The following is a 17,629-nucleotide window of genomic DNA, read 5'->3' as shown; positions in this document are numbered from 1 at the left end:
GAGCTCTGAATTGTAATGATGTATTTGCAAAACTTGAACACTTTAGTGACATGGTATGGGTCTTGAATTTCAGTACATAGTATATTTATTTTTATGGTAAGGAAAGGATATGAAAACAGAGAATGTAGTGTAAGTATGTTTTTCATATTTCTTCCTTCTTCTACCATGTAAATGAGAGGCTGAGAGCATTACTGAGCAAACGTTCTTTAAGAAAATTTTGATGTTTTTTCATGCTTAGAAATTTTGCTATAGGGATAGTCACTGCGACTGTTTACATGAAACATTCCTACTCTGACAACTAGGCTCTGAAGTATTTACTATGCTTAGATAAATCACATATTTTTCCTTGTGAGTACAGCCTGTTCAGCTTTATGCATACAGTTGTGTAATTCTCTAGGCACTTTTTCCAGTTTAAAAGCATGTTGGATGCATTTGTGGAAGTTGATGTGAAAGGTTTTTACTCTTTAAAATACATGTTAACCAGCTATAATTTTAATACAAATTATACCTTGTTACTGAATTTGGTTTTGATCAGTAGATACCAAGACTATTGGTAAATAGGAGAAAAAGGCATCAACCTTTTTTCTCTAGAGTTTGTGTGGAGAAAACCAAGATGAAGGATGGGAGATTTGTCATAATGATAGTAGATTCTTTAAAAAGATGAAGTACAAACAAATTCAGCTGAGGAACCTAGAGACTTCCCTGTTTCTGCCTCTCCTTTGATTCATGAAATACCCTGTTTTCTGCTATCTTCTATCTGCTCTAAAGTTGCTAAGCAGTCCTGAAGCAAAAATAGTGTTATATGTCAACTATTTTCCAATAAAACTGGAAAAAATTTAAATAAAAAATATCTAAGCAGTCCACATTATTAGGAAAAAAGGACTCAATTGTGAACAGAGCCCATAGGATGATACAAGTTATTTTGATATTATTCAGCCCTGCTCCCCAGTGCTGCATGAAGAGATATCTCCTTCATTATAGCGTTGAGAAATGCATTGGTGGAGCACCTGGAAGCTCTCTAGATGGACAGCACTGTGGTTGGTCTCCCTGGTAGACTAGATAAAGGATATCACCATTAACATGGTCTCCCCAAATCCAGTGAAGTAGAAACTGAACCGGGGTCTAGAGATTAGATTACCCTTCTTTCTTGGTCAGGTCTTTCAGCTCTCACAACTAGTGAAGATGGTGGGATTTCAGAGTAGCAGATATAGTGATAGCAGTCAGAAAAGACAAAGTAGATGCATCTACTGTGAAGGGTAACAAGAATGCCTTGGACTGCAGAGATCTTTGATAGTTAGTTTTACATGGTGTTCCTAGGAATAGATGGGAGTCTACTAGAGTATTACTTGACCTAAATAAGAGGGAAAAATCTATAGGTCTGGTGGCTAAAAAACAGACAAGGTTTACCACCGGGGACAATTGTGGCTCTTATCCAGTTTCTAGACCTAAGTCAATTCACAGATTCAAAGCTCCTTGATTAAACAAGAGGCTAGTCCTGCTTGAGGACGAGCCCTGTTGTTTCCCACATACCCAGAACACATAGGTGCAGTATCAAGGGGTGGAAGTGGGAGTGGCTTTTTTGCTATTACACCCAATAACTCAGTTACAATTAAAGGTCATTGGAGGCATGCCAGTTAAAGACATAGCGATTAGAGTGTTGAATGGCTCAACTCTTGATATTAGGTGATTCCAACCCATCAATGTTGAGGTCACTGAGAATGGGTAAGAATGATATGAGGGAGTTGGGGAAGAGAGAAAAGGAGGAAGCTAAATATTAGCATCTCTCCTGAATGGAGGTCTATGGACAAAAGGAAGCTAACAGGTCCACAGAAGAGGAAGTTGAGGAAGGCTAGATGACTTGCTCTTTAGAAGAACAATGCCAGCCAGGAAGATGTTGTTTGGGTACCACAGTGTCCTCAGGAATAACCAGATTTTAATTAAGTCAGGAGAAAAGGTGGAGGATGTGGGGGAATTTGAGATCCTGGTAACACAGCAAGGTGTGGGAGAGGCAATGCTGTGCTAGTTAGGGAACAGACACAGCAACACAGACAGGTGGGTTGAGATGAGGCCTGCTCTGCTGGTAGTGACTGAAAAACAGGATGGAGGCAGAATGGGATTTGGCCAGAAGATACTCTTTGAGTTAGGGTAGCAACTAGACCTGTCAAAGTAGCAGATAAACATATCAGCATGCATAGCATTACTTGGAGTTCAATATTTATTTACAGATTTTTTAGTTCTATTAAAAATAAATATTATATACTAATTAAAATTATATGTTAAATTTATTTATAATTGTTATATAATTTTGTCTATGTATATATGTATGTAAATGTGTATATAGAAAGGATATACACTGAATTATTAACCTATGAAGAAAGGAATGAGAACAACAGTTAATACATTTACCTTTTATTATTTTATAATTACAAAACGATGAGTTTTCAAAGATGGTAGTCTTCTATGCATTGCTTTCCACTTGACAATTTTACTTTTTCCCCCAGTATGTATCTCTAAGACTGTCAGTGTTCAAATTCCACTTGTCTCATACATGCCAAAATGGTTTTTTATAGTTTAAAAAAAACAGGATGCAAATGAAGTCCATACATTGGACTAGTTATAAGTCTTTAAAATATCTTTAAATCTGTGTTTCCCCCTTTACTGTTTTTCATTCTTTGTAATTTATATGTGGAATTCATGTTTATCTGTACTGCAGTTTCCCCACAGGCTGGATTTTGCAGATCATCTCCCTGTGGTGTTGGTTAGTAATTTCCTGTAAGCTGGTAGTTAGGCAGAGAACATTGACTGGATTCAGGTTCAATATTTTTGGCAAAATAGCTTCATAGGTTTTTTTTTTTTACAATTTTAAGAATTATGGGTGAACAGCTGTATTTAATAGAGTTGGGCTTTTTTAACTTCAAATTGAAGGAATAAATGTAACCATTTTGTGTATTTATGTATATAAATGTGTATGTAGAAAGGATATACACTAAATTATTAACCTTTGAAGAAAGGAATGAAGAGAACAACAGATAATACATTTATCTGGGATTACACATCAGGAAATGGAAACTGAACCAGGGTCTAGAGATTAGATTACCCTTCTGGCTTGGTCAGGTCATTCAGCTCTCACAACTAGAGGATGCTCCTTCATCCTTCAATCTATTAATTCATTTATTCTCTCACTCAGTTATTTAATTCATTGAATGGTGGTTTCGAAGCTCTGGGTCACTCATTGTACAGGTCCTTCTGAGTTCTGGAAAAGCTCTTGCAACATGTTCATATGGTCATATGTTTTTGTAAACTTTACAAAATAACCACATGGATTAGTGGTTGTGTTTTTTTTTCAGACCAACTTCCCTTTGTCACACTTCTCCTGCGCTGCATAGTGTTTGAGTGTCCACAGGCACTTTTAGGACCTAGCTAAGGGGAAAGTGAATTGGGGGATCCATGTCTGAGGGTTTTGTGGGAGATATCTAAGTTATTTCACATATAGTTAAATTACTGCAAGCTGTCCACACATGGGAGCAGTTCTAGGCTTTCCCTAGACATCCACATTGCCAACTTACCAGATGCTGTGACATGAAGAGGCAGGGCCAGAGGTTATATTACTTCAGGACCTGTCCTACAATGCTTGGCACCAGGAGTAAATGGGCACTGGAAGAAAAGCAAGATTTGCAATACAGAGCCAGAAGCTAATCTGTGGAACATTCAGATCATTAAAGATGAAAACTGTGGGGGGAGAATTTGGTTCTGTGGACTAGAAGGATCTCTACTGTGAGGAATAAGCTTGATCATCCCTTGAAATCTTAATGGAACTGGGAAGGTGCTGCCCCCACAGCTAGAGGTGAGCTGAAAAGCCCCACATGCCAGACCCCTGTCTGGCAGCCAGTAGGAGCCCAGGTGGGGGATCCAGTGATTTGGAGCCAAGTGGACGATCATCCAGCCACGGCCAGGGTAGTCTATGGGACTGCAAGATCCACCTCTAAGAGGATCTGGTTTGAGGGTTCCTTGACAGTCCATGGCTCTGCTCCCTACTCCAATCTGATGATTAACTCAGGTTTGTTAACACAAAACCCTGTGGACAACAGGCTGTTGTAGGTCTCCAGCATCACAGCCCTGTAGAGAGTCCGCTGAGTTCAAATATGAAAAGAAACTTGATATAGGTCCTTCCAAGTTATGGAACAGTCCTAAACACAATTGTAACTGAAGGAAACTTTTCTAATTTATCAATAACAAAAAACAAATTTCAATCAATTATGCTAGGGAAAAGACTGAATTATCTTTCTCTTCTCACTATAAAAATAACACAGGTGGCAGCACCTGCAGAGAAAGATGGTAGCCACCGTAGTACCTTCTGGGGGAGCAGGGCCAGCGCAGCCTTTAGCCTGGGCTGGAAAATCAGGCAGTCTCCACAGGGGCCACTATAATCACCATGCAGTTTGACCCGGATGTTGCTCTGGGCAGGGAATCCAGAAGCACCACTGGGTCTTACATCGCCAATCGAATGACTGACAAGCTGACACATTATTCATGATTGTATTTTCTACTGCCGCTCAGGCTCAGCAGCTGAGAGCCAGGCAGAGGCTGATGCAGACACCTAACAGCTTGGTTTCCACAGCATTGAGCTGAATGAGCCCCCGCTGGTACACACAGCAGCCGGCCTCTTTCAGGAGCTGTCACAGATACCGGGAAGACCTGATGGCAGGAATCATCACTGCGGGCTGGGAACCTCAAGAAGGAGGGCGGGTGTACTCAGTGCCCATGGGGGCATGATGGAGAGGCAGTTCTTGCCGTTGGGGGCTCTGGGCAGCCAGTACCTATGGCTATGTTCATGCTTTCTGCCGGGAAGTCATGACCAAGGAAGAACATCTGCAATTCACTGCTAAGGTGCTCGTTCTTGACCCTGGAGCAGGACGGCTCCAGGGGAGGAGTGATCGGCCTGGCAGCCATTGCAGAATCGGGGCTAGAGAGCCAGGTACTTTTGGGAGACCAGTTCCCTAAACTCACTAATGACACTTACCACCTCCCTGAGCCCTGGGATTCTAGGATACAGTAAGAGCCATCCCATACCAACGCAAAATTCAAATAAACATCTTGTCAGGGAAAAAAATACAATGATCTTATAAGCAGATGATTAAAAAGCATACAGTCAAAAAATGTGAAAAAAAATAATAGTATCATGGTGACTTAATCATCAGTTTATAAAAATGTTATTTTTCTGAATTTTATGTTTGTAGTATTTATAAACTTAAAAATTTTAATTGCTTTGTATTTTGTCTATTTTTAATATTAAGTTTCACATCTAATTTCGTCAGTAATTGTGGTTTTCTATTATTTTTCTTAATGAGGGTGCCCCAGATTGAAAAAGCTTTAGCTTTCATGAAGCTGGGTCTGTCCTTATTTCTTCCTAATAGCAATAAAGTCACAAAATCCCTACTGGATTTTCTTTCCTCTTCATGTCAACATCCATTCTTCTGTCTATTCTTTCCTTTCTCTTTCTCCTGTTTTTCTTCAACTCAGCCTTGTTTAGGAGAAGAGGAAGCTGGGAGTGCTGTTTGTCAGATGAAGTGGGATGAGCACCAACAACCCCAGAGGGCCTGGGGGTAGCTGGAGTGTGGCAGCACCAAGCAGTTAGGGGCTCTGAGTCAGTCTCAGGTCACTTGAAAACATCAGGCAGTAGCATCATGAAAAATCTCCAAGCCCAAATTTAAGGATCACTCTGATAATTTTTACAAATCTCTTCCAGGGATTCTTTCTCTTTTATTGTGCAGTCGTTCTTTTTTCCAGTAAACATTTATCGAGCACCCTCCATATGCCAGGCACTTTGTTCTGTGGACACAAAGATGGATCCTCCCCTGTCCCAGAAGTGATAGGGTTGCTCCTAGGACAATCAGACAAGCTGGTTCATTATTATTCACCACAGCAAACACCAGGAAAAGAGGGAAACTTCAACTGTTAATACTGCGTTGGGGGCAATGTTCTGAAACTTGAGTCAGAATCATCTGGAGAGCTTACTAAGACATAGCTTGTTGGGCTCTGTCCTAGAGTTCCTGATAGGGTAGGTGTAGACCTGAGAATTTACATTTTGAACCAGTTCTCATGTTCTACTGATGCTGCTGGTCCAGAGACATACTTTGGGAACAATTGTTCTAAGAAAATTATGCCAGGGCTGGTCTAAAACAATTCCTTCCTCTTTACTGTTCTCCTTGGCTAGCCATCCAGATGCATCTGAGAGTTACTGCTGTTAGATATTACTTGAAGATTGCTGAAATGACTGTTTTGATAGCAAACCAAATTATAACTGTGGGGCTAGAAATGAACTATGCCTTTGTTTGGGCCCATGCTTGGGGAAAGAAATTCTACCTCATAATAATGAAACAGTAATTTCTTGAGTCTATTTCTATTTCTTGAGTCTACTTGGAGAAAGTGTTTTAAAAAACACTTTCAGGGGCCTCCCTGGTGACGCAGGCGGTTGAGAACAGCGCTGTGAAGCTCTGCAGCCTCTGCAGTGCCGGTTCGATCCCCGCCGGCCTCAGAGCAATCCACATGGCGAGCAGCTCTCTCCTGTCTCGCCTGCTGCTCCCCTCAGCAGTGTATTTCATCAGTCTGCCTGTTCTGTTACCTGCTTTGTCTCTGGTGAGGAATCCTCTCACCCTCCCGCACCTCTGGTGTGTACCCCGGTTCTTGTATAAATAAAATAAATCTTAAAAAAAAAATTAAAAAAAACCACTTTCAACACCTAGTTGAAGTCTGTGTTGAATTTTTATGTGAAGGTGAAGTTACTGAGGCTGCTGATGCCAAGACTCAAACTGGAAATGGCAACATACTGGCGGCAAACACCTACCTCTTTACAAATACACAGGGAGTTCCTAACACTGGGTTTTCAGAGGACCACTGTCTTATCTTCTGTTTTTCTGGATAAGAAGGCAACTCTCAGCTTATGGATTCAAGAACTGAATTCTACCATTTTTCAGATGTTCATTTAAAACTTGTGCTAATGTGATATTTCTCAGGTGATGTGATGGTAGATTTATGGGACTACACCTTAGGGGAGAAATCAAATATTGTACAAAAAATGAACAACAATGTAAGAAAATAAAAAAAGTTTAATCAATAAAAATATTTTAAATATTAAATTTAAGAAACATTATTATTTTGTGTGTTCCTGGAGTCTATACTGGAAAGAGAAGAGTGAGAAAAATCCCCAGTTAACTGTCCTTTGTGTTGTAGATTTGTATTTGCAAGTACCAGTAACTCCACCTGAGGTTCATTTTTACTTCCACCTTGCATCTGTGCTATTTTGAAGGAAGTGGGTGCTTTCATGGTGGCATAATTCTAAACAATGTTTTCCTTCAAGCAGTGGTTCTCAGCCTGGTTGCATGGAATCACCTGGAGAACTCTAGTAAGCACTGATCCCAATGGCCAAACTGGAACAATCTGAGCAGCAAAACTGATCAGGAGTATTGGATTATAGGACCTCCCTGGTGGCGCAAGGATTAAGATGCAACCTATGAAGCTATCCGCAGCCTCTGCAGCATGAGTGCAATTCCCCACCAACCGGGGAGCAACCCACATGGCGCAGATCTCTCCTGACTTGCCCGCTGCTCCCTTCAGCAGTGTACTTTGGTCAATCTGCTTGTTCTGTTCCCCTCTCTGTCTCTGGTGAATATTCTCACCCACCGCGCCTCTGGCCTATATCCCAGCTCTTATATGCATAAGTAACTAAATCTTTAAAAAAAGAAAAAAGGAGTATTGGATTATAGCCCAAAATATAAATTAATAGTGATGGGTCATTGCTTCTCGGCCTTTTGGCTAAGATCACGTGTAATAGTGATGGGTCACACTGAAATAAATGACTGAATAAATAGCAGTAGAGGAAAAATAGACAAATCTCTAATGATGCAGAAGACTTTTCAAATAAATTATGTAGATACTGTGTTCACTAGGAGGTGGAGCATAACTTCCCACTCTTTAAATTTGCATTCCAATATTCCTTCCCCATTCCAAGAAAGAAAAAGCTAATTGCCTCCCACTTTATACCCTTAAACTTTCTTTGTACCATCACGCTGAATCCTAGGGCAAGCTAAGGCTAAGTAGGCAACTTCAGGGACAGGGCAGGCAGGGACTTGGGAGAGTTAAAAAAGCTTCTGAGGTAAAAACAGAGAAATACATGAGGGCTAATGAGGACAGTAAATTTTAAGGCTATTAATTAAGAGTAAATTTTAAGAGACCTTGGACAGGGGCAGGGAAAGAAAGACAAAGATAAGAGCTGTAAAGCTGGACACAGATGCCAGGGGAAGTACAGCCACTGAGAGACAGTTACAGAGAGGATGATGAGATTTTTGAATAGCAGAGAACAAACAGGTTTAAATATCCCCTAGACACTGGCCCATACAATGTCTTTTTTCTTTTTTCTTTTTTTACAGGCATGTTTTATTTATTTGTTTGTTTGTTTTGTTTATACAAGCACTGGGTACAGTCAGAAGCGCGGGAGGGTGAGAGAATTCGCCAGAGCGGGGAGCAGAGCAGGCAGAAGGACCGAAGTACACTGCTGAGGGGAGCAGCAGGCGGCAGGAGAGGTCTGCGCGCCATGTGGGACCCTCCTCCAGTGGCCTGGGAGCAGCCGGGGATCGAACTGGCGCCGCAGAGGCCGTGGGCAGCTTCGCAACCCAGCGCTCAACCGCTGCGCCACCAGGGAGGCCCCCATACAGTGTCTTTTACCCCTACTTGGCTTTGCTGCCTTGGAGTCTTTGCTTTTGTTCTTTCTCTAGATAAACTTTTCTTTACTTTCTAAATAAGGATTTGCTCTCTCCACTTATTTATCTGAGGGTTTGTCTGCAAATTCTCTTTTGCAGTTTGATGGGACAAGAACTCATGGTGGTTTAAGGGTTACCAGGGTGAGCAGTCGCAGCAGCAGCAGCTGTAATCATGATAACAGTGCACATTGGCTTCAACCCCATAAAGACCTCTTTCCATGTCTGTAGTCCCAGTGGCTCTGCAAGCTCCTCGGAGGCAGAGAGCATTGAGCATCCCTTCTCATGGAGCTACCACCACCACCAGGCCCAGTCCTGTGCTTGGTACTTCCCTGTGAGAAGCCCATCAATAGCTTGTGGTCAGACCAACTGAAGCAAATCAATGAAAATGTTTCCTTCAGCTAATAACTATGTTTGCATTTCTTAATCAGATTGAGCCAAATACCAGTTATAATCAACATATTGAATCAAGGACTTAAAAGACACATCAGCTATATCCATTTGTTGACTCACAGGGCAGGAATGGTATGCTATTGCCAGGAGGCTGCTGCAGTGCTCTGAGGGAGAGACAATGAGGGCTCAAACATTAGAACCAACTAAGAACCTTGCAAAATTGTAGGCCTTCTAGTAGCTAGGAGTTACATACCATTAGTAAAAATGCCATGTTCTTCTTCATTCTAAACCAACACATGCTGAGTCAATAATATAAAGATTTTTTTTCCTAAATAAGGTGAAGCTGCTTGAGTTTATTTGAGATTTATTGGCTTGATAGTGAATAGAGTTGACTAGAGTATGTACTAGCTCTTATTGCCTTAGAAGAGGTATGGTTTAGGTACCTTCAAATAGCAGGTGTGTAAAGACACTAAAGTGTGCATACTCTTGTAGATGAGACAGACTCAAGGACTCACTCCCTCATTTTGAATCTCAGATCCTTTGAGCTCCACATGACTGATAAAATGATTATTTGGTTTCCATTCATCAAGACAGTTGTACTGATTGGGGGAACTCTTTCTTAGTTTTTTTTTCTATTTCCCTATGAAACACCTGGCTGAAAATCTTCCCTTTCACACATTTTCTGGAGCTGGGTCTATAATCAGAGTAGAGACTGAGGAAAAATAATCTCTGTTGCAGTACAGCTCACCCCCACTCACATGAATGTCAACTTTTGAAGGTTAAGGATCACAAGTCTTTTTTTTACATCTCCTTGCAGTGTTCAGCCCACTCAATAAATAGTGGATACTCAATAAATGTCAACAAATAATTATAGCCTTATAGATAGAAGGAAAATGAAAGAAGTCAGAAATACTGCTGTCTAGTTCCTTTATCCTATATTTAACTCACTGGATTTAACTGTCAAATGAGAGAAGTAGTTAATGGGAGAAAAACAAATACAGATTTAACAGAAACCTCCAGAATTATTCTGAAACAATGAAATAAAAACCACATTTAAGAGTATTTAAAGTTTATAAACGCACATATTTAAGTAAAATTACAATGTCCCAATAACACATTAATGAGATAGTCACTTCTTGAATTATAAACAAGGAATTTCTGAATGTTTGCACAAATCAACTGCTAACTTGCTTCTGCTGCCTTGCCACTACCTTCTTGTTAACAACATTCTTTGTGCTTTATGTGTGTTGGGATTAAAAATGAGAAGGAAGTTATGATATTTTCGGAGAATACAGAAGGATGAAAACAGTATTATTTTACTTTATTAAGTAATATGTACCATCTCTATCAAAGAAACTTCAGGGGAAGAGATGAGATATTTATTGATATTCTATCGTGTGGGTCAGATAGGCTGGGGATGTAGAGTTATTTAGGATGGTTTTTGTCTTATTTGGTGAGGGTAGAGAGTGAGAAAGGAAATCCCAAAGGAGATGATCAGTGTCAGGATGTGAGTGGGGCAGCATTCCAATAATAGCAAATCCTGTGCGTGTGTGTACATGTGGGGATGGGGAGGGCAGTAATCCTGTAAAATGGGAGTAAAATGGAGAGGGGTGACGGAGTTGTACGGTATGTTCTAGATGATGTGTTGATAGAGGTGAAGAGAAGGAACTGAAGGGTCTGAACTTGCTGGAAGACTTCTGGAGATAGTAGCATAAATAAGATATAAAAATCTGTCAAGAAGTAGGAAAAGGAGGGCCTCCCCGGTGGTGCAGCGGTTGAGCGCTGAGTTGCAAGGCTGCCCACAGCCTCTGCAGCGCCGGTTCGATCCCCGGCTGCTCCCCGGCCACCGGAGGAGGGTCCCACATGGCGCGCAGACCTCTCCTGCTGCCCGCTGCTCCCCTCAGCAGTGTGCTTCGGTCCTTCTGCCTGCTCTGCTCCCCGCTCTGGATCTGGTGAATTCTCTCACCCTCCCGCGCTTCTGACTGTACCCAGTGCTTGTACAAATAAATAAAGAAAGAAAGAAATTAAAGAAAAAAAAAAAGAAGTAGGAAAAGGAAAGCACAGGTTAGGGCCTAGATTGTGGGGTCAGCAGAGGGGCCATAGGTAGGGAGCAATATTATAGAAGGATTAAGATGCTTTTGAAATGGATGCCCTTCCCTTCAAGGTTCATGTTTAAAGAAAGTCTGAGTTGGTTAAAACGTATTTGAAGAGTATGCTACAGAACTGCCTGAGAAATAAAAAGAAGACCCAAGATTACAAGAAAACTGAAAAGAGATCAGATTCCTGAATGGAAAGACGGAATATCATAAAATGCCAATTCTTCTATTAATTTAGAATTTTAACGTAATGGTAACAAATGTTCCACAGATATTTTTTAACTTTAAATATTATTTTACCGGAATATCTTGAAAAGTGAGCAAGTGAAAATAGCTCTCAGAATCTAGGAAAAGAATACAGAAGAGGTACAGGGCCCATAGACATGAAAACATGCGATACAGCAACAGTGATTAACTCAATTAACTCTGATACAAAATTAAATATGAGGTTAGACCTACACTTAATTCTAGAAACACCATGTAGGGGAATGGTTGAAAAGTGAGTTAGAGTCCTCATGTTGCCACTTGGCCATATGAAGTTGGACATTTTCTGCATCTATGAAAATGGAGATACCTATCTCACAGGTTATTTATTTATTTATTTATTTATTTTTGTGGGACCCTCGCCAGTGGCCGGGGATTGAACTGGCACTGCAGAATCTGCGGGTAGCCTCACAACCCAGCGCTCAACCGCTACGCCACCAAGGGAGGCCCACTCTCATAGGTTATTCTGAATGTTAAAAAAGCAATTGTATGTGAAGTTCCACAGTGCTTGGCTCAATCAATTTTATCTTCTTTTGTAGTCCCTCTGAAATGCAGAGCAAGTTATAGTATTTACATCAACAATTTAATTTCAAATATTCCCCTTCTTGAATCCAGTAGATGAGTGTCTGCTAACTATCACACAATCCTGTTTCTAATGATGAAATGTTTAGATGATGTCATACACTCTATCCTCTTTCTTCATTACCAGTTAAAGTCCTAAAATGTTTGCAGCTCTATCCATGTTGTTGCGAATGCCCTGAGTTTATCTTTTCTGATTGCTGAATAGTATTCCATTGTGTGTATATATACTACATCTTCTTGATCATCCAGTCATCTGTTTGGGGGCATTTAGGTTGTTACCATGTCTTAGCTATTGTAAATAGTGCTGCAATAAACATAAGAGTAAGGCTTCCTTTTGAATTAATGCTTTTGTGTCCTTTGGGTACATTCCTAAGAGTGGAATCACTGGGTCACAAGGTAGATCCATTTTTAGTAATTTGAGGAAACTCCACAAAGCTTTCGGTAGTGGTTGGACTGGTTTACATTCCCCCAAGCAGTGTAAGAGGGTTCCTTTTTACCATACCCTTACCAGCACTTGCTGTTGCCAATTTTTTTAATATGGGCCATCCTCACTGGTGTGAGGTGGTGTCTTATTGTGGTTTTGATTTGCATTTCCCTAATTATAGTAATGTTGAACATTTTTTCATATGCCTGTTGGCTGTTTGCATTTCCTCTTTGGAAAAGTGTCTTTTCAGCTTTTCTGCCCAGTTTTTTGACTGGGTTATTTGTTTTTTTGAGTTGTATGAGTTCTTTGTAGATGTCATTCCCTTATCAGTTGTATGGAGTGCAAATATTTTCTCCCAATGTGTGGGTTGTCTCTTCATTTTGGTTATTGTCTCTTTTGCTGTACAGAAGTGTTTAGTTTGATGTAGTCCCAGCTATTTATCTTTTCCTTCATTTTCTTTCTTCTGGGGATGAGTCCTTAAAGATGATTCAGAGATGTATGTCATGGAGTGCTGTGCCTATGTTTTCTTCTGTGTATTTTATAGTTCCAGGTCTTACATTCAAGTCTTTTATCCATTTTGAATTGGTTTTTGTGTATGGGGTGAGGTTGTAGTCTTTTTTTTTCAGATTTATTTGTTTATATGTGCAGGAACTAGCATACAAGCCAGAGGTGTGTGTGTTGGGGGGAGGGTGAGAGGATTCACCAGAGACAGGGTGGGGATCAGAACAGGTGGATTGATTGAACTACACTGCTAAGGGGAGCAGCCAGTGAGTCAGGAGAGGTCTCTTGTGCTGTGTGGGTCAGCTCCCTGGCGGGGATCAAACTTGTGCTGTAGTGGCTGCCAATAGCTTCATACATTGTGTCTTAACCCCTTGCACCACCAGGGAGGCCCTGAGGTAGCAGTCTTGTACCATTCTTTTGCATGCAGTAGTCCAGTTTTCCCAGAACAATTTATTGAAGAGGTTTTCCTTGTTCAATGCACATTTTTGCTGCTTTGTCATAATTAGTTCACCATGTGTGGCTTTATTTCTGGGTTTTCAATTTGATTACATTGGTCTGTGTGTCAATTTTAGTTCCAGTACCATACTGTTTTAATTATTACGGCTTTATAGTATAGTTTGAAGTAATACCTCCATTCATCCCCTTTTTAGTCAGGAGAGCTTTGGCTATTTGAGGTTTTTGTTATTTCATATGAATTTCATGAATATTTGTTCTGTTTTCTTAAAAAAGATTTATTTATGCATACAGGAACTGGGGTACAGGCTAGAGGTGCAAGGGGGGTGTGAGGGGATTCACCAGAGATAGAGTGGGGAACAGAACAAGCAGATCTACCAAAATACACTGCTGAGAGGGAGCAGCGGGGGAGTCAGGAGTGGTCTGCTACACCATGTGGGTAGCTCCCTGGTTAGCCAGGGGATTGAACTTGTGCTGCAGAGGCTGTGGACTGCCTCACAGTGCTGTGCTTAACCCCTTGCACCACCTGGGAGGCCCAATATTTGTTCTATTTCCTTGAAGGGTGCCATTGGGATTTTTATTGGAATTAAATTGAATTTGTAAATTGCTTTTGATGGGATGGCCATTTTTGATTATGTTAATTCTTTCATTCCATGAACTGGGAATGTCTTTCCATTTCTTTAGGTCTTTTTCTATTCCTTTTATTCCTTTTAACAATGTTTTGTAATTTTCTTTGTATAGGTTTTCACCACCTTTGTTAGGTTTATTCCCAAATATTTATTTTTAATTTATTTTATTTTTTTAAAGATTTATTTATTTTTATATAAGAGCCAGGGTACAGGCCAGATGCACAGGAGAGTGAGAGGATTCATTGGAGACAGAGCAGGGAACAGAACAGGCAGAGTGAAGAAATACACTGCTGAGGGGAGCAGCGGGCGAGACAGGAGAGGTCTGCTTCGCCATGTGGGATTCTCACCTGCTGGCTGGGATCAAACCCTCACTGCAGAGGCTGCAGACAGCTTCACAGTGTGGTGCTCAATCGCCTGCGCCACCAGGGAGACCCTATTTTTTTTTTTTTTTTGGGGTAAAATTGTAAATGGGGTGGTTTTCTTGATTTCTTTTTAAGAGGGCTACTGATTTTTGTGGGTTCATTTTGTAACCTGCTATTTCACTGAATTGGTTTATTGTTTTAATTAGTTTTTTCCATGGAGTTTTTAGGGTTCTCTCTACATATTATCATAACATCTGCAAATAGTGATAGTTTTCTTCTTTTTTCCCCTATTTGGGTTCCTAGTATGTCCTCCTCTTACCTAATTGCTCTAGCTGGGAATTCCAGTATTACACTGAAAAGTAGTGGTGAGAGTGGACATCCTTGTCTTGTTCCAGATGGTAAAGGGGAGGCTTTCAGTTTTTCACCATTAAGAATAATATTGGCTGTGGTTTGTCATGGATGGTTTTTATTATGTTAAGGCATGGTTCTTCTATCCCAAAAATTTTGAGGGCCTTCATCATAAAGGGATGTTGAACCTTATCATATGTTTTCTCAGCATCTATTGATACGACCATATGGTTTTTATTTTTCTTTTTGTTAATGTAGTGGATTACATTAATTGATTTTCAGATATTGAACCATCCTGCATCCCCGGAATAAATCCAACTTGGCCATGATGTATTATCTTTTTGATGTATTGTTGGATTTAGTTTGCAAGGATTTTTTTTTTTTTTGAGAAAATCTTTTTTTAAAAAAGATTTATTTAGTTATTTATACATACAAGAACTGGGGTACAGGCCAGATGTACGGGAGGGTGATAGGGTTCACCAGAGACAGAGCGGGGAGCAGAACAGGCGGACTGACTGAAATACACTGCTGAGGGGAGCAGAGGGTGAGTCAGCAGAGCTCTGCTGTGACATATGGGTAACTTCCTGGCCAGGGATTGAACTCTTGCTGCAGTGGCTGGGCTGCGGATAGCTTCATAGGCTGAGTCTTAACCCCTTGCACCACCAGGGAGGCCCCTGTGAGGATTTTATTGAGTATTTTAGCATCTGTTTAGTGAGATTGGTCTGTAGTTTTCTTTTTTGTGTTGTCTTTGGTTTTCGGATTAGTGTAATGTTGACTTCGTGAAATGTACCAAATGGCCACTTTTTTAATGAGAGAATTCACCAGAGCCAGAGCGGGGAGCAGAGCAGGCAGAAGGACCGAAGTACACTGCTGAGGGGAGCAGCGGGCGGCAGGAGAGGTCTGCGCAATGTGGGACCCTCCTCCGGTGGCCGGGGAGCAGCCGGGGATCGACCCGGCGCTGCAGAGGCTGCGGGCAGCTTCACAACCCAGCGCTCAACCTCTGCGCCACTGGGGAGGCCTCATTGTTCATTTTTAAACAATGTTTGCTTCCCCCCTACCCCACCCCCTCAGGTGTAGTCCCCACAGAATTTCCTTCACCAGTGCACCCGTGCACCATCACCTCAGTCCCCTGTGCTCCTACCTCCCTTTGATCCTTCTCCCTCCTCCTCCCCCGCAGGATGTCTCTGATTTATAATTGTCTGTTTTTGTTTTGTTGTGTTTTGTATTATTATTATTTTTTCCCCTGATGTCTAATTTGGTTCCCCTATATTCCTGCTATAAGTGAATCCATCTGATATTTTTCTTTTTTCTTCTAATTAGTATTTTAATATGACAAATTCTAGTATTGATCTCCGGCAAGCCAACACCTCTCATTTCCTTGTTTTCAATTTAATTCGTTTATAAAGGTTTGTCAACAGTCCGAATCAAAATTAGTTTTAAAAAATATGTAGTTCAGATCTCCCTGGTGACACAGGGGTTAAAGTCTCAGCACTATCAAGCTATCACCAGCCACTGAAGCATGAGTTCAACCCCGGCCAGGGAGCTAACCCACATGGGACAGCAGACCTCGCTGTCTTGCCCCACAGCTCCCCTCAACAGTGTATTTCAGTAGATCCGCCTGTTCTGCTCCCCACTCTGGCTCTGGGGAATCCTCAAAACCACCCATTCCCCAGTTCTTGTATGCACAAATAAAATAAATCTTAAAAAAAAAAAATTAGTTCACCTTTACCAAGCAGAAATCATATTTACAAGATTTCTGGGATAGTGTTCTAGGCTATGTATTAATTATTTTCTGTATTCTTGCTCTGGGGTCTTAGTACCATGGTAGGAATGTCCTTCACAGCATTAGCTAATTACTACAGACAGCAAAAAACTTGCCTTATTTGCAACACCAAATAATCTAGACCCCTGACCTCTTCTTTTTGGCTCTTATATTCTAAACTTTTTAAAGATTTATTTATTTATGCATACAAGAACTGCGGTATAGGCCAGAGGTGTGGGGGCGGGATGGGGTGTGAAAGGGTTCACCAGAGAGAGTGGGGATCACAACAGGTGGGTCCACTGAAATACACTGCTGAGGGGAACAGTGGGCAAGTCAGGAGAGGTCTGCTGAACCATGTGGATAGCTCCCTGGCCAGCCGGGGATCGAACTTGTGCTGCAGTGGCTGTGGATAGCTTCATAGGTTGTGTCTTAACCCCTTGTGCCACCATGGAGGCCCAGCTTTTATATTCTAAGTCAAGACTTCACTGTCCTAACCACCCCAGGCCCAGATATCAGACAAGTCTTAGGGGCCTCTATATACCAGAGAATGCTGAAATTATTTATACTAGCCAATTTTAAGTTTACTTACTCAGCTTTGCCATGGAAAACACAACAAAGACTCATGCCCTTGTTTTCCCCTTATTTCTTCTGCCTCCTGACTGACTAGGACGCTTACCTGTGACTCTGAGAGGCACAGTGTACCTTCTCTTGGGAATTGTAACTCTCTACCATGGCAGTCACCTGGTCTATGGGCTCACCACACCTGAGCGGTAACAAAACCCACACTTGAAAACAGCTGTTAGAACAAGTCTAGGGAGTATTTTCTTTGCAAGGTTACAATGCTAACAGTAAACAAATAGGAAAGTTCCTGTCTTAAACTGATCAGTTCCCCTGTACCTTCCAGTAATTCTGCATCCAGGGCAATGGAGAATAAATCTACCCATTATTTTCAAGCAACGAAGCATCAGATATTTGAATCAAGATATGGTTATCTTTCCTGAAATACATTTGTAAGCATCACACCAATGACTCTATTTTTTGTCTTCTTCCTATGATTAGCAT

The 17,629-nt window shown here is 41.2% G+C and overlaps 1 pseudogene; it reads left to right on the top strand.

Annotated features, from left to right (window-relative positions):
- Positions 1-1,876: 1,876 nt before the first annotated feature.
- Positions 1,877-5,056, top strand: LOC119258539 (proteasome subunit beta type-6-like; annotated as a pseudogene).
- The last annotated feature ends 12,573 nt before the right edge of the window (positions 5,057-17,629 follow it).

This window comes from Talpa occidentalis, unplaced genomic scaffold (assembly GCF_014898055.3).
Source record: "Talpa occidentalis isolate TD23 unplaced genomic scaffold, MPIMG_talOcc4v2.1 talOcc4.5, whole genome shotgun sequence".
NCBI classification, from domain to species: domain Eukaryota; kingdom Metazoa; phylum Chordata; class Mammalia; order Eulipotyphla; family Talpidae; genus Talpa; species Talpa occidentalis.
This window is presented reverse-complemented; position numbering and strand designations above follow the sequence as displayed.